This window comes from Loxodonta africana, chromosome 1 (assembly GCF_030014295.1).
Source record: "Loxodonta africana isolate mLoxAfr1 chromosome 1, mLoxAfr1.hap2, whole genome shotgun sequence".
NCBI classification, from domain to species: Eukaryota; Metazoa; Chordata; class Mammalia; order Proboscidea; family Elephantidae; genus Loxodonta; species Loxodonta africana.
In genome coordinates, this window is record NC_087342.1 from 32,884,751 (window position 1) to 32,910,538 (window position 25,788).

Sequence of the window (25,788 nt, forward strand, 5' to 3'; positions counted from 1 at the left end):
CAGACCCACACACGGAGTGCCCAGAGGACACAGCTTTTACCGTAACAGTAAGGAACAAATTTGTGAAGGGAGCCCCAGCATCCTTGAAGACTGCTGTGATTTCTATTTTATGTGAAAGTCAGATTTAACAGTAGGAATTGCCTTAACGGAATTAAGACACCTAACTACAATTTTTTTAACTACAATGGGACTGATTGGACCCTGTGGTGGTAGGGGCCAAGAGGCAGCACTTGATCAACAAAGACAAGGTGGGCGGGGTTACTGTAATGGACAGTGAAGGAGTCAAAGCAGTAATCAGAATAATCTGACTTATAAGGACTTGTGGCATTGGCTACTTAGTCATGGTGTCCCTAGGAGTGAAACAGATAGGAAATCTACTAAATATTTACTGGATCTGTACAAGCAAAATTATAGGTCAAGTGAATGGCAGTCTAACTCAAATCACCAGAATAGAGAGTCTTGACCCCTCAATCAATTCTCAGACATGAGCCAGTTTATAGACCTACAACCCCTTGAATGAAGGGGAGGCTGGGTCCCCTTAAGGAAGGACCCCACTACACTGCCAAAAATTTATACTATTAATCTTTCTCCAGGCCTTCCCCAAAGGGATCTATGGCTTTTTACAAGTGACTGTTCATCGGAGAAAGGAAATAATCAAGTTTTGGGGATTACTGGATACTGGCTCTGAACTGACTCTAATTCCAGGAGACACAAACATCACTGTGGCCTATTAGTCAGAGTGTGGGCATTTAGAAGTCAAGTTATTAACGGAGCCTTGGCTCAGGTTCATCTCACAGTGGGTCCAGTGGGTCCCTGAAATCATGCTGTGGTGATTTCCCCCTTTCCAGAAGGCATAATTGGAATAGACATACTCAACTACTGGCAGAACCCCCACATTGGATCCCTGATGTGTGGAGTAAGGGCTATTAGGGCAGGAAAGGCCAAGTGGAAGCCACTAGAACTGGCCCTACCTAGGAAAATAGTAAACCAAAAGCAGTGCCACATTTCTGAAGGGATTGCAGAGATTACTGCCACCATCAAGGACTTGAAGGATGCAGCAGTGGTGATTCCCATCGCATACCCATTCAACTCAGCTTTTTGGCCTGTGCAAAAAACAGAAAGATCTTGGAGAATGACAGTGGATTATCCTGAACTTAACCAGGTGGTGACTACAATTGCAGCTGCTGTTCCAGATGTGGTTTCACTGCTTGAACAAATTAATATATCTCTGGTACCTGGTGCCTAGCTATTGATCTGGCCAATGCCTTTTTCTTGATTCTGATCTTGAAGGAACACCAGAAGCAATTTACCTTCAGCTGGAAAGCCCAGGAATACACCTTTTACTGTACTATCCTATAGCAATGCTCCAGCTGTATATCATAATTTAGTCTGCAGCAATCTTGATTGCCTTTATCATCCACAAGACATCACACTGGTCCATTACATTGATGACATTGTGCTGATTGGACCTAGTAAGGAAGAAGCATCAACAACTCTGGACTTATTGATAAAATATTTGTGTGCTAAAAAGGATAGGAAATTAATCCAACAAAAATTCAGGCGCCTTCCAACTCAGTGAAATTTCTAGGGATCCAGTGTTGTGAAGCATGTCAAGATATTTCTTCAAAAGTGAACGATAAATTATTGCATCTGGCCCATCCCACAACTGAAAAGGAAGTACAATGTCTGGTGGGCCTCTTTGGGTTTTGGGTGTGCTACTCCAACCTATTTATCAAGTTACTTGAAAAGCTGCTATTCTTGAGTAGGTCCCACAACAAGAGACGGCTCTGTAACAGATTCAGGCTGCCGTGAAAGTGGCTCTGCCACCTGGCCATATGATCCAGTTGATCCAACAGTGCTTGAAGTGTCAGTGGCAGATACAGATGCTGTTGGGAGTCTTTGGCAGGGCCCTATTGGTGAATCACAGCGCAGACCTTTAAGATTTGGGGGCAAAGCCCTGTCATCTTCTGCAGACAACTACTCTCCTTTTGAAAAACAGCCATTAGCTTGTTACTGGGCCTTAGTAGAGACTGAACACTTAACCGTGGGCCACCAAATCACCATGCGGCCTGAGCTGCCCATCATGAGCTGGGTGTTGTCTGGGCCACAGAGTCATAAAGTCAAATGTGCCCAGCAGCATGCCATCATTAAATGCAAGCGGTATGTACAAGCTCAGGCCTGAGCAGGACCTGAAGGCACAAGTAAGTTGCATGAGGAAGTGGTCCAAATGCCCATGGTCTCCACTCCCATCACATTACCTGCACTCTCCCAGTCTGCACCTGTGGCCTCTTGGGGAGTTCCTTATGATCAGTTGACTGAAGAAGAGAAAACTCGTGGCTGGTTTACAGACATTTCTGCGCGATATGCAGGCACCACTCAAAAGTGAACAGCGGCAGCACTACAGCCCCTTTCTGGGACCTCCTTGAAGGACAATGGTGAAGGGAAACCCTCCCAATGGGCAGAACTTTGAGCAATTCACCTGGTTGTTCACTTTGCTTGGAAGGAGAAATGGCAGGATGTGCAATTGTATACTGATTCACGGGCTGTGGCCAACGGTTTGGCTGGATGATCAGGGACTTAAAAGGAACATGATTGGAAAACTGGAGGCAAGGTGGCATGGGGAAGAGGTATTGGATAGACCTCTCTGTATGGGCCAAAGAAGTGAAGATATTTCTGTCTCATGTGAATGCTCACCAAAGGGTAATATTGACAGAGGAGGATTTTAACAATCAAGTGAATAAGATGAATTCTTTGGAAACCAGTCATCCCTTCCCCAGACACTTCTGTCATTGCCAACGGGCTCATGAACAAAGCGATCATGGTGTCAGAGAAAGAGGTTATGCATGGGCTCACTGACATGTGCTTCCACTCATCAAGGCTGACCTGGTTATAGCTACTGTTGAGTAACCAATCTGCCAGTAGCAGAGACCAATACTGAGTCTCTGATATGGCACCATTCCTCGAGTTGATCAGCCAGCAACCTGGTGACAGGTTGATTATATTGCACTGCTTCCATCATGCAAAGGGAAGCATTTTGTTCTTACTGGAATAGACACTTACACTGGATATGGATTTGCCTTCCCTGCATGCAATGCTCCTTCCAAAACTATCATCCACTGACTTACAGGATGCCTTATCCATTATCATGGTATTCCACATAGCATTGCCTTAAACCAGGGACTCATTTCACAGCAAATAAAATGTAGCTATGGGCCCATGCTCATGGCACTGGTCTTACCATGTTCGCCATCATCCTGAAGCAGTTGGTTTGATAGAACAATGGAATGGCCTTCTAAAGACACAGTTACAGTGCCAGGTAGGTGGCAGTACCTTGCAGAGGTTGGGGCAGTGTTCTCCAGGAGGCTGTATATGCTCCAAACCAGCATCCAATATATGGTGCTGTTTCTCCTATAGCTGGGATTCATGGGTCCAGGAATCAAGGGGTGGAAATAGGAGTGGCACCACTCATTATTACCCCTACTGACCCACTTGTAAAATTTTTGCTTCCTTTCCCCATGACCCTATGCTGTGCAGGTCTAGAGGTTTTAGTTCTAAACAGAGGAATGCTCCCACAAGGAGATACAACACAGATTCCATTGAACTAGAAGTTAAGAATGCCACCTCTTCACTTTGGGCTCCTCATGCCACTGGATCAACATGCAAAGAAGCGAGTTACTGTATTTGCTGGTGTGATTGATCCTGACTACCAAGGGGAAGTTGGATCAATATTACATAATGGAGGTAAAGAAGAGTGTATCTGGAATAGAGGTGATCCCTTAGGCCATCTCTTAGTACTACCATGCCTTGTGATAAAGTCAATGGAAAACTACAGCAACCCAATTCTGATATGACTACTAATTGTCCAGACCCTTCAGGAATGAAGTTTTGGGTCACACCAGCAGGCAAAGAACCTCGACCAGCTGAGGTACTTGCTGAGGGCAAATAGAATACAGAGTGGGTGGTGGAAGAAGGTAGCTCTAAATACCCATTACGACCATGTGACCAGTTGCAGAAACATGAACTGTAATTGTTATATTGCTTCCTTGTATGTGTGCATCAAATATTTTTGTATTTTTCGCTTATAAAATATAAGATATAAATTGTGCTAGTGTGTTTTCAGTTGTACGCATGTTAGTTGTATCCTGTTAGATGCAAGTATGACTTTGTAATTGCCTTTATTTAGAGATTGTGTATGGTTTAAGGAGATGTGTACAAGTGCCAGGTTGACAAGTGGTGGATTGTGATGGTTAAGGTTGTGTGTCAACTTGGCTGGGCCATGATTCTCAGTAGTTTGGTTATGTAATAATGTCATTTGGCAGTTATGTAATGATGTAGTCATCCTCCATGATGTGATCAGCCAATCAGTTCTAAGTGTAGTTTCCTCAGGTGTGGCCCGCATCCAATATATGTGGACATTCTGACAGAACTCATTGACTTTTGCTTGCTCTGAATTCGGCATCTGACTCATCACCATCGGACCTCCAGCTCTTGGGACTTGAGCCAACAGCCTGCCATATTGCCTGCCAATCCTGGGGTTCATCAGCCTCCACAGTCTGTAAGCCAGCAGCCTCCTGTCTGTCCTGATAATCTTGGATTTGTCAGCCCCTGCAGCTATGCGAGTCAGAAGAAGCCTCCAGCCTGATGCCTGACCCACTGACTTGGGACTTGACAGCCTCTACAGCCATGCGAGACATTTCCTTGAGCTAAATCTCTCTCTCTCTTTATATATATATACACATATATACACTACGGCAGTGGGTTGGGTATGTTTGTGTGTATATATATATATATATATATATATATATATATATATATATATATATATATATATGCACTTCACTTGCTTCTCTAGATAACGCAGCCAAAGACAACCCCGGAGTAGGGGTTAACCCTTCTGGGCCTCAGTTTCCTGATCTATTAAATGGGCATAAAAGACTTTGTGAAGAAAGTGTCTGACACATGGTAGATGATCAATAAATGCTATTAGCCTCCTGTGTGTGCTGAGAGGGTGGTGGGAGGTATAATCTAATGCCTTTAACTTCTCCACAATTAAAAGTATCAGGCGCACATACCATGTGACCCCAGAAGCAATTACAGTTCATCAGGCACAATTTTTTAGATGAGTTCACAAGATCTCGACTAAAAGTGTCCACTGATACCAACTTGTTCATGGTTCTCTCCATAATGCTTTGAGATGTTCCTTCCAATCATAAAGACATTAGAGGTATTTCAAGAGAGACCCAATTCATGCTGTAGAACAAACTCGATATAGTTTTAAATAAACAACTATAATTATGTACATGATTAATACATATTTTTCAATTATAATTCAACCTTTACTGACATAAAGTTGGCAAAAGAATGCATTAGATAAAAAACTGCACAAAGTAGGTGAAAGTAAAACAAAATGAAAATGAAAGTAGAACAGCACCTTTAATTTAGAGAACTACAAAATCTCACGCTGAAGGCCCCTTAAGGGTCATCCAACCTGGGCAAACACCTGAAGCATGTTATTTTTAGATGCACATGGAGATTAGACTCACTATTCTTGTTTCTCAGATCACCTTTTAAAAATATTTAAAATCAATCTTTGGTATATATATTCACACATATGAATATGATCATATATGTGCCTTTTTAGGGTGCCCGTTTTTCTTTTACATTTGTATGATTTCTCCCCCACCATTCTCTTCCAGGTATTTCAGCACCACTCCGCGGCAAAGTAACCCATGTTAACAACTTTATGTCTTTATCCCCCCAAGTGTTTCTCCAAGCTTTAATAATTTTATACAGACACACACACATATACATACATATATACGGAGTTTTCTTCTTCTTCTCATTATTTGCTGTACAGAAATGGTAGCATCTTGTCCACAATATCCAAAAATGTCTTGGTCTATACAGATTCAGTCCAATCTTCATCCGCCTTCTACATCTAATACTAGCAGTTTATGATTTTGGCATACTACCAGAAAAATAAACTAATATACTTTAGAAATATTTTCAAAAGCAATGTTGAAATAAAAGGATTATACAGGTCAGTCTTTTTTGAGGTTGGTGTTTGTCACGTAGCATTTCATCAAGAAGAGCTGGATTTTCAAACCGTTTCTTTGTTTTTACTAGGCTTCTTTTTCGTGCCTGCAGTGTATTGCTCTTTCCACAAGGATGAATTTTCAAGGGTTTCTGGATAAAAGTTTTAGCCAAGGCATGTGTATGTATGTTGTGGGGACAGGGGACAACTACATGAAGGACAAAGGAAAGAGGAAGACAGGGTGTGATGGGTCACCATGAAAGGATGTTTGGGTTGCCAAGAAAGAGGGCCAAAGGCTCCACCTCACACTAGCCCAGTAACTGCCACTTGCCCGTGTCTCAGTAACCATGGCTGTCTTTGGTGTCTCACTTGGTATCACAGGAATAGCCCTCACCAAAATTATCAAGCCCTCATTCTCCCATTCTTCCTCTTAGGGCTTTTTCTTAGGGTATCCTTTCCTCTCTGAGGTTCCTAGTGTCCCCGAGGTCTTACCCTCTTTCCCATCAACACCTGCTGCAAAGAAAAAACCAGAAGGGCACATTCACACTAAAGTCTAAAGAGATGATAAGAGCTTAAAACATTATCCCTCCAGCATTGCTTGCTTTTTTATGGGAACTAAATTCTTATTTAAAAAAAAAAAAATGGAACAGTTGTCAAGCATCAGGACAGCCTAGGAGGAGGTCCCGTGGAGTCCTTCCACACTCCTGAACTCACACACAAGTCTCCATAAATGATGGCCTTGAGAACCCATTACAAGAGCTCTGGGCTGGGAGTCAGAAAATCTGTGGGAGAGGTTCCAGCTCAGGCACATACCAGGCAGGAACTTAACAAGTTACTTGGCCGGTCTGGGTCCCAGTTTCCTCACTTGTAAAATAAACATCTTGAACTAGATGACTGACTTTGAGGTCGCTTCTAGTTCCAACATGCTAGGATTCTATGATTTCAACAGCCTCTCTGAGTGGACCCGCATTATCGTCTGGACTTTTCAAGAAGTTGGACGTTTGCCCCAGTGCCATAAAGGACTTCTAGATTGAAAGCCCTACTCATCACTAGCCACCTCCCTAGCCCTCGCCCCCTACACACACATCCTTAAGGTGGAGAAGCATAGCTCATTTTTAGCTCCAGTTCCATACCCACATTGATCAATCGCTTGACTTCTCATAAGGCCATTCCATTTGTTCTCAGTTTTTCTATCTACAAAAAACTAAACTCCACACTGCTGACAGGGTGATTTTTCAACATGAAAAACTCTTCATGCCAACTCCTGCTCAATCGTCTGCAATACTTCCCCATCACCTACTGTAGCAAACACTGTTGGTGGCCAATCAAGCAAACATGTATCCCCTCTTTTCCCCTGCCAGAAACCCAGTTTTCTTCTAGTATCCTCTACCTGGCCATGTACTTCAGGAGAATTGGGTCCCCCCGCCCCGCTCCAGAGAGTAAATCAGGATTTGCCTGAGCCAGTTATTGTGGTTGCATTCCCCTTGCCAGTGAATGGTTTAGGATTGGGTATGGATGTGCCACTGACCACTGAGACATAAGAATGAATTTGATGGGGGTTTCTTGGAAAAAGTTATCCTCACTGACAAAAAGAGACACATCAAGACACACACACACACACACACACACACAGAAAATAAACTTCTTCAGTCATCTTGTGATCAGGAGAACAATAAGCCTGAGAATAAGCCATCATAACAAGGAGGCAGAGCAGAAAAAATGGAAAGAGCCTGGGTCCTTGATGACAGAGTTGAGCCATTCCACCAAATTTTGCCGTCCTGGAACTGTTCTGCCTTTGGACCTATTATATATGTTAATAAATTTTTCTTAGCGTTTAAGCCAAATGAGTTGGAGATTTCTGTTCCTAACAGCTGAATGTATATCAACCAACATGTCTACAGCATAAAACTGACACACTTTTTGGGGCGTACAAGGCCCTTCATGTTCTGACCACCTCGTCTCCATCACCACACACTAGGTTCTAGCCACTCTGGCCTTTGCCTAAAATATTCTCCCACCACCTGTCCACCCTGGTTACCACCACTTCTCAGCCTTCACATTCCGACAAGAACATCTCCTCCTCATTAAAACCTTGCCCAAACTCCCGGGCAGACTCTGTTATCCTCATTTCCCAAAACATTCCTTACGTGCCTTCAGTATGTTATAACCATCTGCATGCCTGTCAACAGCACTAGACTGTGAACTTCTTGAGGGCAGGAGCCTCAGGGGCCTGCTTCTCTTTATTACCAGCCCCTAGCATATGCCTGGTTCATGGGCACACAACCAATACCTGCGGAATGAACACTTAACACTTGACCTTATCTATCACTTTTGGAACACTGCTGACCCCTAATTTGTAAAGGTTGAATTCCTTTTAATCTCAGTGTGGATCTTGCTCATTAGGCTACTGCTCAAATTCACGGAGTCTGAATAATCGAAGTAACTGAAGTAACATAACCACCAGTTCCTACCTGAGACCTACACAAGCTTTCAGAGGCAGTTCTGGAGTAAATAGTATTTGACAGTCTGACGATAAATCACGTTATTCCATTAAAGAAAGGAACAACAAAGAGAAATGTACTCCAGCTCAGGTCCAAGATGGAGACACGCTAAGGTACAGCGGGGTCACCTGGCTGACTCATCTGGAGAGCACTGATGCAGGAGCAACCAGAACTCTCAAGAGGGGACATGGCATGAGGTGGTTTCAGGCCACAAAGCCCAGATCTAAATTTGTTCAGCTTAAGCTCTCCTACATGTTCAGAAACTGCTCAGCTAAGATGAGACATCTCCTCCTCCACATCACACACTCTGCTGATCCTCTCTGCCTGCTCCACCACTCTCTCTCTCTGTCTCACACACTCACACACACACAGATACCCGGAAAATCAGTTCAACTTCTGCAAATAAATGCAGTTTGTTGTGGTCGCTCTGGTGAGGGAAATTCAAAAGCCCACCTCTGCCCAGATGTGCAACAAGAGACACTCCCGCGTGCAGATGACCAGCCTCTGAGAACTGGAACCAAACATTTTCAGCAATCTCCTCTCTGGGCCAGAAGCACTCCTTGGGAAATGTAGATCACGTTTATCGTGACAGCGGTGAACAATTACACCAGGGTTGAGATGACTCACTTAAAAGAGCATAATCCAAATATCCTATTCATCTTGCAATATAATCAAACTCCTGAGGGGTTGCTATGCTCCTTGCAAGGGGAAAAAAAAGTGACAAAGGGGAAAAACAGAGAAATTACATTGCCTGGATAGGCAGGTACCAGAAGCTGGAGGGAGTCAGGGTGAGCAGGAGGCTGGCCTGCCATAAAAATGAGCAGCGCTCATCAGCCTCCACAGAGCAAATAAGGAAATTACCCTCTACTCTTCCTGAAGTCCTAGGTCCCCACAGACTGCTCACTGTCTGCCTGAAAAATACTTGAATGCTAGGCCAGAGTCATTCCATCATCAAAATGTGCTGAGTACCTACTATGTGCCAGCACTGCGGATGCACAGAGAAGAAAAAATTCTTCTCCTTGAAGATGCCCTTATGAGAGTAGGGAAGCTGTAAAACGCAGCGTGGCCAGTGCTAGAACTGAGCTACTTCCCAGGAGGAATGGATTCTACCTGAGAGTGCCAAGGCAGGCCTCACAGGACTCTTGTTTAAAATGCCTTGAAAGAGGCAAACCTACAGGACAAACAATTAAAATGCCTTGAAAGTGGAGCAGAATTTCTAGGTAAGTGAGGAAAAGCATCCTGTATAAAGGATCAGAAACAAGGAGACGCATCAAGTGGTTGGGAGCTGGGAGGAGTCTGCAGTCTATGGGTAGGAGGACTGGCTAGAGTACATGGGGTGTGTGAGGCTGGTTTTGACATCTCTGTCCAGCCTCAAGCTGCCTCTCCAGCTTTATTTCCTGTCTCTGCTTTCTCCTGGCCTTTCCCCCATCCCTAAACCCCTCTCCACCCCGTTCCAGCCTTTTCCCCCTAAACAGGTGCGCTGTCTTCTGCCTTGTACCCCCGACTCAATTCCCCTTCTTTGCCTGGACTCCTTATCTCTCTGTGAAGCCCTCCCAAATCCCTGGTCAGAATGAGGTGCTCACTCCATTGCACCTCGCATGTGGCCATTTGGTCAAGAGGAACTGCGTCTCCACTTCAAAAAGGAATAGACACTGTCCTTGCCTTCCAAGAGCTTGTGAGCTCAAAGCCCTATCACACAAAGCAAGATGCACAAGCCATGAGAGAAGCGTCAAAACAGTGAGATCACTGGGGACCACATGATCACCCTAAGTCCTGAGCTGCCCCGTTATAAAGGCCCCAGGGAAGGAAGGCCACCTCCTTACGAGAGCTGCACCATGGGCACACTCCTCACCTCTTTCAATTCCGGGGTCCCTCCCTGCGTTGCTCAATCCATGACCCCAATTTTGTTTCATTTCTTGAATGTTCCATTTTGAGGATTGTCCCGTTCTCTTCCTGCCCTACAGCCCATTGTCTTGGGAGACAACATGGCGGTGAGGGAGAGCACTAGTTTCATCTGCAGGCAGAATTGCGCTTGAACCCCAGCTACAGCAGGCTGAGGGCTTGATACGCAGATCTAAGGAGATAAGGACATTGCACTGGTCCAACAGATGAAAGCAGTTAATAAGCCATGACTCTGTGGCTGCTTATTAGCACTAGCCTTGGAGCCATCCATTGCTGAGCCCAGCTCCAAGCTAAGCTTCATACTTGTCCTGAGTTCTACTCATTCTCTCCTGCCCCCCTTTTCACCCTACACAGTCCCTTTTTCCTCAGCAAGAGTGAGAAGTCCTAAACAACTTTAGGACCCCACAAGCTCCAAGAAGGAGGTGATATTTGCAATGGATTTGAAAGACAAATAGCATTTGAACATATGGATTTTGAATAAAGACATGCATACGAAAGAAAGCATGAATCTTGTCATGCAGGGAACCATACGTAGGGTGTGTACCAGTGCAATCTTAGAGATCAGGATGGACAGAGTCTTGAGCTGTCATTTGTGGTTCTGGGGTAACCACAGGCGTGGATACACAGTGAGGCAGGGGTGGCAGTGACTATATTCAGGAAGCACAGGGAAGGGAGGAGACCGAGGCAAAGACTAATCCTCAGGGGTGACTGCCTATCACGAAAAGCCAGAACTGGAACCCAAGATCTGGAACCGATGAGAAGAGTGACCTTGGGACTTCGGTTGGCTCATCTGTAAAATGAGAGGCTTGACCTTCACACGGAGTTGCCCAATTCAAACGCCAGCTTGGCCACTTATCAGAACATGTTGACTTCAAGTAAAATACTGATTTTTTTGATGCCTTCATTTCCCTCATCTGGAAAATGGAGACAAGGATACAATCCTTCCCTTGCCATGCTGCTGCAAACACAAGTGCCTACAACCACACCGGGCACACAGTGTGCAAAAGAAAGGGGGCAGGTGGGGGAAATGGTGGCTGTCAAGTCCTTCCAGCTTAAACAAACAAATAAAAAAGATTCACGGGCCTCTTCCCATTGCAGAAATGTCCATTCAGGGGAAAAAGAAAACCTGGAACCCAACCTGGGATACAACATGAAAATTTCTTTCCAGTCCACTTGGCAAAAAATTGATTTGAGTACATAATCTTTTCCAGATACACAGTGTCTTCAGAAAATGTAAATGTATTAAGAATATAGAAAAGCAACTGTAAAAGTCCTGAAAGCAATAAAACTCAAGTAAGCTTTTGGTTTCTAACTCACACTTAACCTGAATTTTGAAGAGAATGGGCTGTCAAACAGGTATGCAGGTGATCGCTTGTTTTCCCAAGCGATTCCTGGAGACTCTGGAAAGCAAACAGATCGCAGATCTGCAACCAAGTGCTTGCCAAAGTCATTAAAACCTCTTATGTCCCCAAATTTTGTCTATGATAGATCAGTTTGGGCCCCTTCCAGAGTGTGGTGATGAAAAACATATGGCCTATTTCAAGACTCCAGCTAAGGAGGTTCTGCTTTAGTTCCTGCAACAATCCCAGGACTTTCTAGTCCTACTCCACCCTTCCCATACAACTCTACTTACCTACCATTAGGAAAGTATTCATCACATTGCACTTGGGTTTCTGCACTCTTTTCGCCAGAGGCTGTCTCCTTTGCCTTTCTCTCTCCAGTGCCTCGAGTACCACAGTCACAACAGCTACTACAAGTTCTGCCCTATAACGCAGGGCAGCCTGACACCGAAGTACACGCTCTTACGATTTCTCCTTAGTGCCTCTGAAAAGCACGGAAGAAAACCTGGAATGAATGAATTAATGAGCATTCACAACCCATGCCATTCTTTCTTCATGGAAGACCCTGTCCTCTCATTTTCAAGATTTCTCAAGTCTCAAGTACCCTCTAGAAGGCCTTTGAGAATTCTCAAGTCCCGTCTTGGAGCCATTTCCTTATTGATGCCCACTCAATTCTATTTCCTGCCATGGTGCATTTTTTAGCTCTTATGTACTCAGTGCATATTAGAAGAAGTGTCGTCTCTTCTTACTCTTAAGCAGTCTGCTGTACCGAGTAGGCTTCCTCTAGGCTCTGTCCTTATGGCGCCCGTCTACTCTGAAAGCTCCCTGCTTCCCAAGCCTCTCCTATTCCTGCTTTCCTGTCTCCCAAAATGCATTTCTGAGGAGGACAGTGCAGGGCCCAGGTCAGAGATTCTCACCCCTGGCTACTCATTGCAATCATCTGCAGAAGTTCAAAGCAAACAAAAACACATAGACAGGACATGTTCATACACTGTTTATCGTGGAAGGGTCATGAGAAAGGTCACAAGGCTTACCTTTGGAGAGAAGGACCAAGGGTTAGGTGGAGGAGTGCAGAGGCTTTCTTTTCTGTGCTGTTTCAATTTTCACTTTGGGATTATTTTATTTCATTTTTAAAAGAAATGGAAAAACTCAGATGCCCAAGGCTTGATCCTGGAAATTGTTATTCAGTATGTCTGGGGCGGGGGGCGGGGAGGGCCTCAGCGTATGTATTTTGTTTAAAACTCTGGATGATTTTGATGCAAAGGCAAGGCTGGGACTAATGAGACTCAGAGGGGCGTGTGTGTGCGCGCATGTACATGCGTGGCCACACTGCTTGTGTAGGTGTGAATGCACGTGTGTGTGAGAGGGGGCTCCACAGCTAACAAAGCCCAAAACAAAACAAAGCAACTCCTTATGCCCAGCGTGCCTTCCACAGAACTTTCCTGTGCCTTCTTCTCCCCAGGACCTAGATCAGACCACATCGACCCCGGGACAGGAATCTTCTCCCACGGAAGGCCAGACAGAGCACATTCCCCACTGGATGGCTGGTAACTTAGAGGTGAAGAGCATAGACTCAGGAGCCAGTCAGCCCTGGGTCCAGTCCTAGCTCTGTGTGACTTTGGACACTTCTCTCTGCCTCAGTTTCCTCTTCAGGACCCAGCTCATAGGGTTGTGTGAAGATGAAATGTGTTGCTGTGCCCAGACTACTCAGAGCTTTGCCTTGCATGGGGAAAGTACAGTGTAATCATTGGCTATTAGCACAGAGAAAGGAGGTGAGCCCCCGTTATTGCCCAAGGCTTAGCTAGTTATTGCCTCCTTCTTCACCGCTGTAGTGCCCTGTTTCCACCCCTATTGGGTCATGCCATAACCTTCATGTGCCTGTCTATACTACTTTGCCATTCCTTCCCTAAGGAAGGCACTGCATCTCATTTAACTTTTGTCATCCCTTGCTTATAGCACAGTGACCTTTGTGTACCTATACAATTGTGCCAAGTTAAAAAGCCCACCCTGCCACACAGGTAGCACTAAACTGCAATAGAGTAAGCCTGCAACAGAGTAGTAGGGAAGGAAATCCCAGGGGTACAGACACTAGTCCCAATTGTAACAGTCATTCTGAGTTCCCCAAACGGCCACCACCTTACCTCCATCTCCTTTTCTCTGGGGTCAGCTAGATCTCAAATGTTCCTTGAAAAGATCATAAAGGGCTAGAATTTAGTTCTTTACTATCTCTTTTGAAACTCTGAGTAGGGTCGTGCAGACACACACACTCACAAACACATGCTCACACACACACACACACTCACTTCTTCTCTAAAATTAATTATTGTTGCTCTACCTGCTCCAAAAATTAGAATTACCCCATTTTCTGAGCAGGTATCACAGGAAGAGCACAGGGATACTTCAAGGGTCAACTGGGACATCTCCTTCTTCCAGAAAGCCACCCATGACCTGGCCTCCATGGACTCATGGCACCCACCTTCCTCTTGGCCTTTCATCTCCTGGTCTGGGAGCTCCTTGGAGATGCATCAGGGTCTTTTCCTTTCCTGAATTACACACTTCCACATTTCAGGCAATTTCTGGCACAGAGCAGGAGGGCAATAAATATCTGTTGAATCAGATCCTTATCCCCATCTGACCCCAGCTGACATTCTTTGAGGCCCCTACAGAAAGCAAATGAGGTGTTAACTTGGTGTGCATTCTCCCTATCAGTGCAGGAGGGTGGGGTAGACTGGAAGGAAGGCTTATCTGCAAGAGAAGTCTTTTTTAGAAAAGTCTGCAGATATTTGAGAGGAAGTTGTTGTATCCTTCTTCTAAAATCCTAGATAATTTCATTTCATCAGCAGCTTTGCCCTTTGTTCTTTATTAAAACAGCATGGAAATAAACTTGCCATGCTATTGCTACTATTAAGAATGTGTAGGCCTTATCGTATTACATATTGTGTTATGAAAACTGAGTGCCAACACCAGGGAAAACTGATATGAAAAAGCTACCTAACTCCATTGATAAGGGAGCAGACTTCCTCCTGACCCAAGTTAGCTCCATTCTGGGCCCGTGAATAAACTGCAACCTCTTCAGCCCCAACCACCTCTCCTCCCACCCCTCACCCAAATCAAAGGAATTGGTGGCTGACGTTCTGCCAAGTGCTACCCAGCCTTCTAAGGAAGTGGCTCCAATCTGCGCCATGGACAGCAGTTTGTATTCGGAACAACCAGCAGGCCTTTCAAAAGACAGGGATGCTGTCCAATCCACACAGTTTTCGGTTTTCAAAGGGGCATCTTCCCATAACTTTCCACCTTAGTCTTCCAAACCACACTGGGAAATAGGGCGTTGCCCTCGTTTTTCCGGCCTTGTCCTCATTCTGTGTGAACTACAAATTTCTTCTAGATTAAAAAATGGAGGGTGGGGCTGGTGGCAAGAGTCTCCCCAGATACTCCCACACTCTGTCCCCTCGTGGTCGCTGGAGGGGCTTTGCGCTGGGATTTTAGCTGCCTCTTCTAACTGCAGAGTCCCTGAGTTGGCAGCCTGCGGCACCTCATCAGCGGGCAGGGGAAGGTCTCCATCTACAGTTCGTTAAACCCCGCTTTCCAGTTCACACTCTACGCCAGGAATCAGCGTGTCAGAGCAGGGCAATTCTGAGAAGGGACTCTTAGGGGAGTTGCTCCTTAAGGCCTTCTTTTGCCTACAGTCATGAAATGAGGGCTGAAAACAATCTCTCTTTCTGGGAAAACCCTGCCTCAGGACCCATACTGATTTTCCTCATTTCAAATGCAAATTGCGCGCACACACACACACACACACACACACATACACACGCTCGTGCTGTGGAGACTTTTTGTGAGGTGAATGGTAGCGTCCCTGCTAAAGTCCATGCTCAGCACCACTTTGTAACTTGCCATCACCAGGCCTTATCTTTCCAGAAAACAGATGAAAAGGTCTGAGGGAGGGAGGTGATCACAGAGATGGCAATGGCTTTTATTAAAAGAGTGTTTTCCCAGACCTTAACTAAACCTCATCCACTTTTGTCAGCCGGGGCAGACAGCTGAGGGCAATATTCGGGGAGGTAATTGCATGTATCAGTCAACAGCTTTTGTCCCGTGGTCGCTGAGAGTTACAGTAAAGCGGGCACTGGAAAACAGCATAGCGGATTAAAGGCAAAAATGGTCTTTCTCCAGTTTCTCCCTACTCGCCAGCTGTTATGTTCGGCTGTAGAGACAGAAGCAGCAATAATATCTTGGAGAAATCTAGCCTACCACAGTCTGGTGTTTTTTGTTTTTTTTTTTCCTTCTGTTTTCTCTCCACCTTGAAAGTGATTAATCTTTGACTTTAAAGAGAAACTTTCTGAAAAAGCATCCTACCTCACCATAGCAACAAAGCTATTAGCCATATATTAATTTTTCTCCCGTTTAAGTACATGAACACATATAAGCCCCAGCCTTCCACCATTTCTGAGACTGACTACAAAACAATCACCTCAGAGTCTTTGATGCCACTTTGTAGCAGGCCCCAGTTGTTGCTTAAGTCAACAGTGTGTACAGGACATGGACATATTTTATGTGCATTTGATTGTAAATCACACCAAACCAAACTCATGCTGATGAGCGGTTAGCATGGGGGTCTTGTGAGGGCCTGCATCTGGAATCCACCACAGGTAAGTGCCAGCTGAGGTCAGAGGAAGGGGACAGAAGAGAGCTTCCCACTGTGCGTCTGGCACTGGGCTCAAGGGTGCCCATGTTTCAATCCTCACAAATTACCACAAGACAAGCTTTGGTACCCCGGATACCATAGACCACACCTCCCCAAACCAACATTAAAGGAACCTCCTTTTTCTCAACCATGGGAAAATAAGGCTGTCTAACTGCCAGTGGCTTTGGACACAGAAGAGGGTTTGAGGTCCCTTCATAGGACTGAGTTGAGGGTGCTTTAGAGGGAGACCTTGCCTGGCTGACCAGGAAAGAACAGAGACCAACTACAGAGAGACAGCAGGGATCAAAAAAAGGCCAGCCTGAGTGATGCGTGGAAGAGTTGGTGAAATGAGAGACAGGGTTAAGATTAGCCAACTCTACTGGTTTTTTTTTTGTTTGTTTGTTTTTTACCATGGTTCAGACAGAGGCCAGCTGGAACGCTGACGTGGTGGGCCATAGTAAAGCTGTTGTCATTATTGGGTTTGTCATTATTGAGTTTGATCCTTAAAAACTTGAAACCCCATGGCACATCAGGGTAACCAAGGTCAATTTCCTGATGTAAGAGTTATTATTTCTACTTCACAGATGAAAAAACTGAGGGCTTAGAGAGCTTAAATAACTCAACCAAGCTACTGTAGCCAAGGGGTAAGATAGACAGGATTCAACCTCAGCTCTGTCTCCTCCAAAGCCTCTAGAATCGTTTCATATTGGGGAGGGTACATGTCCAGCAGTACTCGAGTGTGGACACCAAGTACACAGGAAGCTACAGGATAAGCACACAGTATTTTCCTGGGGTGTGAAATTTGTTCAAATATTGGTGGATGTCCTGAGTGACAGGATGGTGTTTTGTGATTAAGTGATTGCATTTGTCAGTATTTTAAAACACACTTTTCAAACTAAATTAGAGAGCAGGGTGTAATATTTATACAAAAAAAAAAGTGTTGAATAGGTAAAAATTGACACAGTCCAAAAGTCAAACACCAGAAAATGGTATAAAGTGGGAAGTTACCTTCTCGCTAATCCCTCAGGCCTGATGCTCATCCTCAGAGGAAAATAATCTATTATCTGCTTCTACACATCCCTTCAGAGATATTTTATGCATGTCTACACCCACAGGGTTCTAGGTACATATATATATATTTTTCCTTGTTTAAATGAAAGTAGTAGCCCACTGTGCATGCTTTAGGGTCACTATGAGCCTGAATCAACTCTATGGCAATGGGTTTGGTTTGGTTTGGTTTATGCTTGCTTTTCTGCATGTTGCCTTTTTTCATTGAACAAGAAATCTTAGAGCTCATGTCTGTAAATAAAGTTCTTCCTCGTTCTTGTTTACAGCTGCTTAGTATTTCATTAAATTGATAGATTATTAATGAATTTAGCCAGTCCTCTACTGGTGGATGTGTAGGATGTCCTGAAAACTGCTATTACAAACAATGCCTCGATGAACAACAATATACTTCATGGATCCTTTCACACATATGAATACGTGTACGTGGGATTCATTGCTAGAAGTGGAGCTGCTAGGTCATACGGCACGTGCGTTACTAATTTTCATAGATGTTGACAAATTACTCTGTATAGAAGTTGCACTAATTTACAGAGAGTAATTTCTCAGTTTCATCAAACTCTTACACTTGCCAATCTGATAAGGGAAATGGAATCTCACTGTAGTTTTCATTTTCATTCCTCTTAGGAGTGGAGCCGAGTAGCTTTTCATATGCCTAAGAGCCACTTCTATTTCTTTTTTTGAAAATTGTTGGCTCATATCCTTTGATCAATTTTTATAAGGTTTTCAGCTTTCTTTATGGGTTTACAGAGCTCGTTATGGAGTTCAGAAACTATTCCTTGGTCTGAGATGCGAGCTGCCATTTCTTCAGGCATGAAAATCTGCCCTCTTTTATCAGTCCACACTGACCTCCAGCCCCACAATGGTGCCACCAGCTCCAGTGTCCTGCCATCTTGATGTTGACCTATCCACATCTGCACTCTCCTGAAACCTGTTTGGGCTCCTGGCTGAGCATCCTTCCATAGCCTAGACTCATCCAGCATTCTCCTCTCCTGTGGAGGACACCTACAGTACCCTGGTCTAGCTACTCCACCTCCAGCCCCCGACCCAGAGGGTGTGAGGAGAATGTCGAGAGCTGGCACATATTCTCAACACCAACCCTCCTGCCCATTCTCAGGATTCATGGACACCACTATCTCACATCTGCTAGGCACCCCCAATGTCATGTACAGTGGGGCTTGATAATAGTGATCACTAACATTTAATGAACATTCACTACATTCCAAGCACTGGTCCAAGCCCTCTACATATTTTAACTCATTTCCACCTCAATAAATCCCATGAAGGTTTTGATTATCATCATTTCATTTTACAGATGACAGCACAAGTGACAGAAATGCTAAATAATTCGACAAGGGTCATCAGGCTAGTACGAAGCCAGGATTTGAAGTCAGACAACGTAGTATTAACCCAATCCTACCGCGGCATTGCTAAAACTTCAGCAGATATCCACACTACCACCCAAGTCACATAAATCTGTTTTCTCTCTCTCTCACACACACAAGTACACAATACAAAACAGAGAAATTTCACTAATATTTTGTGAGATTAAGGAAAATATATTATCCTAGTGCCAAAGTGACTTGAGGGTTTTTAGAGTTTATATGTTGTTGTTATTAACTGCCATCTAGTTGATTCCGATTCATGGTGACCCCGTGTGTGAAGAATAGAACTGCTCTGCAGGGTTTTCAAGGCTGTGACCATTTGGAAGCAGATCTCCAGGCCTGTCTTCCAAGGTGCCTCTGGATGGGTTCAAACGGTGAACCTTTCAGCTTTGTTGTTGTTATTAGGTGACGTCGAGTTGGTTCCGACTCATAGCGACCCTATGCACAACAGAACGAAACACTGCCGGGTCCTGAGCCATCCTTACAATTGTTGTTATGCTTGAGCTCATTGTTGCAGCCGCTGTGTCAGTCCACCTCATTGAGGGTCTTCCTCTTTTCCACTGACTCTGTACTTTCCCAAGTGTGATACCTCTCTCCAGGGACTGATCCTTCCTGACAACATGTCCAAAGTATGTAAGGCACAATCTCGCCATCCTTGCTTCTAAGGAGCATTCTGGTTGTACTTCTTTGTTCTTTTGTTCGTTCTGTTGGCAGTCCATGGTATATTCAATATTCTTCACCAACAACCTTTCACCTAGTTGACTGCTTATTGCTAATTGAAGATGTTCTAGACCTTAGGTTACCTGGGTTAAACTGAAAACCAAGTAAATTTCATATAAGTCTGGAGAATATCCAACAACTTCCTAAGAATCAAGGAAATAATATTTGGGAAAAGATGGCTACAGAACTTGTGACCTGGGCTGGTCCCAAGGGCCTACTTAGAAGCAACACTCTCTTACTTAAACTCTCATATCCAAGACAGACAGACATTCTTTCCAACCCTCAGCACATGCATACATGACTCAGGAACACTGACTTGTTCACAATATGGCCATGCCCCAGGTCTGTAAAAACAAACTTCCCATATTCTCCCCGTGAGAAGCGTATAACCTATTGAGAGATTGGAATATACATTTTTACAAAAGGTAATTGCAATTTTGAGGCACTTCTGCTTTGGTGCAGGGAGGCATGTTTGCCTTAGGGAGCCCACAGGATAGCCTTCAGAGCTCCAACTCAGCAAGGTGGAAAAGGACACCCAGGGAAAGTGAAGACTGAGCTGAGGGGTTAGCAGGTCTAGAGGTGGTGAGGAATGTAATCCATGTAGAAGTACCCCACGTGCAAAGGTCTGGAGGTGATAAAGCCTCACCCACTTGAGAGGCTACAAAAAGTTCACTGTGGCTGTGGTTTGAAAGACCAAGGCAGGAAGAGATGAGGATCTAGAGATGAGCAGGGCCAGGCTATAGAGGGCCTTGCATCTATACTAAATGGTCTTTGACCCTGAAAATGGTGAAAAATATATTAAGCAGAAGAACAGCATGACCAAGTTTTGGATTTAGAGAGATCTCTCTGATGGCAGAGTAGAAGTAGCTAAAATTATTAAATACATGACATTCATTTAAAAAAAAAAAACTCATTACTATCAAGTAGATTCTGACTCATAGAAACCCGATAGGACAGGGTAGAACTGCCTCATAGGATTTTCAAGGAGCAACTGGTGGATTCAAACTGCTGCCACTTGATTAGCAGCCAAACACTTAACCACTGCACCACTAGGCCCCAAAACTTATATGGACCCAAAAAAACAAACCTGTTGCCACCAAGTTGATTCCGACTCATAGAGAGTCTGTCGTGGATTGAATTGTGTCCCCCAAATGTACCTGTCAATTTCATTAGGCCATGATTCCCAGTATTGTATGATTGTCTACAATTCTGTCTTCTGATGTGATTTCTCTATGTGCTGTAAATCCTATCACTATGATGTAAAAAACAAGGCTCCAGGAATTGATGGAATATCAATTGAGATGTTTCAACAAATGGATGCAGTGCTGGAGGTGCTCACTCGTCTATGCCAAGAAATATGGAAGACAGCTTCCTGGCCAACTGACTGGAAGAGATCCATATTTATGCCTATTCCCAAGAAAGATGATCCAACCGAATGTGGAAATTATAGAACAATATCATTAATATCACACACAAGCAACATTTTGCTGAAGATCATTCAAAAACGGCCTCAGCAGTATATCGACGGGGAGCTGCCAGAAATTCAGGCTGGTTTCAGAAGAGGACATGGAACCAGGGATATCATTGCTGATGTCAGATGGAGCCTGGCTGAAAGCAGAGAATACCAGAAGGATGTTTGCCTGTGTTTTATTGACTATGCAAAGGCATTCAACTGTGTGGATCATAACAAATTATGGATAACATTGTGAAGAATGGGAATTCCAGAACACTGAATTGTGCTCACAAGGAACCTTTACATAGATCAAGAGGCAGTTGTTCGGACAAAACAAGGGGATAATGATTGGTTTAAAGTCAGGAAAGGTGTGCACCAGGGTTGTATTCTTTCACCATGCCTATTCAATCTGTATGCTGAGCAAATAATCCAAGAAGCTGGACTATATGAAGAAGAATGGGGCATCAGGATTGGAGGAAGACTCATTAACAACTGCGTTATGCAGATGACACAACCTTGCTTGCTGAAAGTGAAGAGGACTTGAAGCACTTACTAATGAAGATCAAAGACCACAGCCTTCAGTATGGATTGCACCTCAACATAAAACAAAAATCCTCACAGCTGAACCAATGAGCAACATCATGATAAATGGAAAAAAGATTGAAGTTGTCAAGGATTTCATTATTTCTTGGATCCACAATCAACAGCCATGGAAGCAGCAGTCAAGAAATCAAAAGACGCGTTGCATTGGATAAATCTGCTGCAAAGGACCTCTTTAAAGTGTTGAAGAGCAAAGGTGTCACCTTGAAGACTAAGGTGCGCCTGACCCAAGCCATGGTATTTTCAATCGCATCATATGCATGTGAAAGCTGGACAATGAGTAAGGAAGACCAAAGAGGAATTGACGCCTTTCAATTGTGGTGTTGGCGAAGAATATTGAATAGACCATGGACTGCCAAAAGAACAAACAAATCTGTCCTGGAAGAAGTACAACCAGAATGCTCCTTAGAGGCAAGGATGGTGAGACTGCATCTTATATACTTTGGACATGTTATCAGGAGGGATCAGTCCCTGGAGAAGGACATCATGCTTGGCAGAGTACAGGGTCAGCGGAAAAGAGGAAGACCCTCAACGAGGTGGATTGACACAGTGGCTGCAACAATGAGCTCAAGCATAAGAACGATTGTAAGGATGGCTCAGGACTGGTCGGTGTTTCGTTCTGTTGTACATAGGGTCGCTATGGGTCAGAACCGACTGGATGGCACCTAACAACAACATGATGTAATGAGATGGATTAGTGGCAGTTATTTGAAGAGGTCTACAAGATTAGATAATGTCTTAAGCCAATGTCTTTTGAGATATAAAAGAGAGAAGCGAGCAGACAGACACAGGGACATCATACCAACAAGAAAGCAGCATTAGGAGCAGAGCATATCCTTTGGACTTGGGGTCCCTGTACCTAAGAAGCTCCTCAACCAGGGGGAAGACTGATGACAAGGACTTTCCTCCAGAGGAGATGTAGAGAGAAAGCCTTCCCTGGAGCTGACAGCCTGAATTTGGACTTGTTACCTACTTGAGAGAATAAATTTCTTTGTAAAAGCCAACCATTTGTGACATTTCTGTTACAGCAGCACTAGATGACTAACACAGAGCCTACAGGGTCATTTATATATTGCCCTCTAATTTCCCTTTTCAGAGTCTTTTCATCTTTTCCCTGACTTCCTCACACCAAAAATGTTCACAAGCCAAAAAAACCCTCTGCTGTCGAGTCAATTTCAACTCGTAGAGACCCTATAGAACAGAATAGAACTGCCCCATACAGTTTCCAAGGAGTACCTGGTGGATTCAAACTGTCTACGTTTTGGTTAGCAGCCATAGCTCTTAACCACTGCACCACCAGGGTTTCCAAAAATGCTCAAGGGGGAAATAATTCATAATAGAGTACAAAGAACTGATGACTTAATTAATTCATACTTTGATAAGAGACAAAATCTTAAGCAAAGGAACGAGCCTCAATGTAGAATTTGACAAAGTCAAATTAAACTGGTGGGATAAGTATCTGAGTGGGAGAGACTCCATTGGCATTTCCCAAATCACGCATTTAGGCAGATCCCTACTGCTTCTTTCATCAGACAAAATAACACACACACACACACACACACACACACACACTGCCTTACTGACCCAAGTAGGGGGCAGGCACTTTTATCCCTGCACATAATGCCTGGGGGGCACGTGACAACCACAAGTGGATAGATTTGACTCATCTCCCCAACCAAAAATATAAGCCCCTGCAAAAGTCTCCCATATGTGTTGGTGAAGGTGTGGGAAGTGGGGACTCTCAGTTGTTACTGGTGAGGGTGGCGTTTGATGCAAATTCTATACAGCACAATTTGACATCGATCAAGATTGCAAATGCGTGTATATCTTGACTCAACACCTCTGCTTCTTGGAATTTCGTGCAGACATGCATGCACGCACACACACACGTGCAAAATCATTTCTATGTAAAATTATTTGTCACAGCATTATTTATAATAGCAAAAATTGAAAACAGCCTAAATGCCCATCAATTTGGGACTGCTTAAATAAATTATAAAATATGCATAAAATGGAATACCATGCAGCTATTTTTTAAAAAAGGGCATGAGAAAACCATCATACAGTATATAAAAAGACGTTCAACATACGGTATTAACTGGAAAATAGAAAACGCGGAACACTGAGTATGCTGCACTGTCATTTTTCCAAAAAAGCTGTTGGTAGCCAAGGGAGGGAGAATATTTATGTGTTTGCTTGTACCTGCGTAAAACAGCTGTGGAAGAATACACAAGACATTGATGACATCTAGTTGCCAGTAGTGAGGGAATATGGGTGACTGGGGCAAGAAGACCTCACTCTGTACATTTTTGTACCTTTGGAATCATGTAAATGTATTACCTATCCAAAACTAAGTAAAATAAAAAGTATGACCCTGTCCTTCAAAACCATATTTTTACACAGATAACACGCACCTTCTACGTTTGTTTGCCAACCATGCCCTCACCTGCGAGGTATTTTCCTAAACGCGTTGTGCTTTTTTTTTTTTTTTTTTTACAGCAACATGTAAAAAAAAAAAAATTGTCATAGTACTTACAGAAACACTTGGGGGGGAGGGTGTTGTTGGCAAAGTTATTTGCATAAAATACAGTCACTCACAGCCAAAACAGGTAAATGATGACTGTATGAAGGAGTGTCATGTAAAATATCTAATAGACTATAATACAGAAGTAAGAAAGGGGATTAAAAAAAAAAAAAACTTGGGAAAAGATCTTACTCCTTCTATTTCAGTCAACATTTCTGTGAGACCAGTGATCTGAAGGCTCACGTATTGCAGGTATATTTAGACCATAACTTTTAGCACCCAAGTGGCTTTTTATTCAGTTCCTGCATTTTATAGATGTGGAAACTGAACCCTGGAAGGTGAAGGGACTTGCCTCAGGCCACACGGGTAGCTGACAGTGTCCTAATTTTCAATCCGCCCCCCCCATTCAGCAGCGCCCACAATGTCCCTTCCACCAGAAGACGCTCACAGCACCAGGAGCCCAACGGGACTGACAGTGCTCTGCATCCAGCTGCTACCTGATTTGGTCTGTGGAGACCGTACTCCTCGGTCCTCTTTGGAGACCCTGAGCAACCCATGCGCTGACAAACCGCCTCTTCCCTCTTCAGCTGAGACTAAACTAAGCCAATCTCTCCCAGGAGCACAGAGGAGTCATTCTCTCCCTTCTGCGAAGGTCGTCAGCAGAAAATGCGTTATTCTGCTCCTTGTCATCTTGTTAGACCAGGATCCCATTTTCTGGAACTTTGAGTTTAGTTGGTCTACACAACAGACAGCGTGGCCCCCTATTGTGCAGTTAACAGACAGAAATCTCAACATTTAACTCTTAGTCTTGCTTCAGAGGAAACAACAATGGTCTATCAGCCCATCATGGTTGCTTCTGTCCTTTAATTTCTCTCTAGCAATAGAGCAGGCTTTCTCACCTGCAAATCCCCACAAACCCCGGCAGCCTTCCTTACCTGTGACTTCAGCAACAGGTTGGGGCTTAGCCTGAGGCGGGCTAAACTTCTTGGTGATTTCAGAGCCCTGACTTGCCAGCATTTCTTTACTTTTTAAACTGAACTGTTCTTCCCATCCAGACCTTAGGCCTGCTCCTGCAACAGTTAGCCCACGATCTCCCTTCTGCCAGCATCATCAGCCTCTTTTGTTCTTTTTGCTCCTTCCTCTGTACTTCAGAGCCACAGCCCCATCCTAAAAATAGTTCCCCCTTGATCCTGTGTGCTCTTTCATCTGTGGTGATATTTCTTTTCCCCCTCACTACCAGGTGCCTTTGGGTGTGAGGGGGGAAGAAATCTCACTTTCGCAAATATGGTAATAAAATAATAATAACAAGTAGCAAATATTTATTGAGCACTTACTTTGTGCCAGGTACTGTGCTACACACTTGGCACACATGACCTCAGAATAAACAAATCTCCTTTGTAAGCTGTTTCTCTCAAGTAATGACCTGTAGAAAAAGACTAGGGTTGATTTCACCACAGTCTACTAACTAAAATGATAACAGGCCGTTGTGCAACGGTCCAACTGCTTTCAAGCAGCCCTTGCCGTGTCTCACAGCCACACTCTGCAAAATCATCTGGTGGCCAGAAATGGGAGAATGGGTA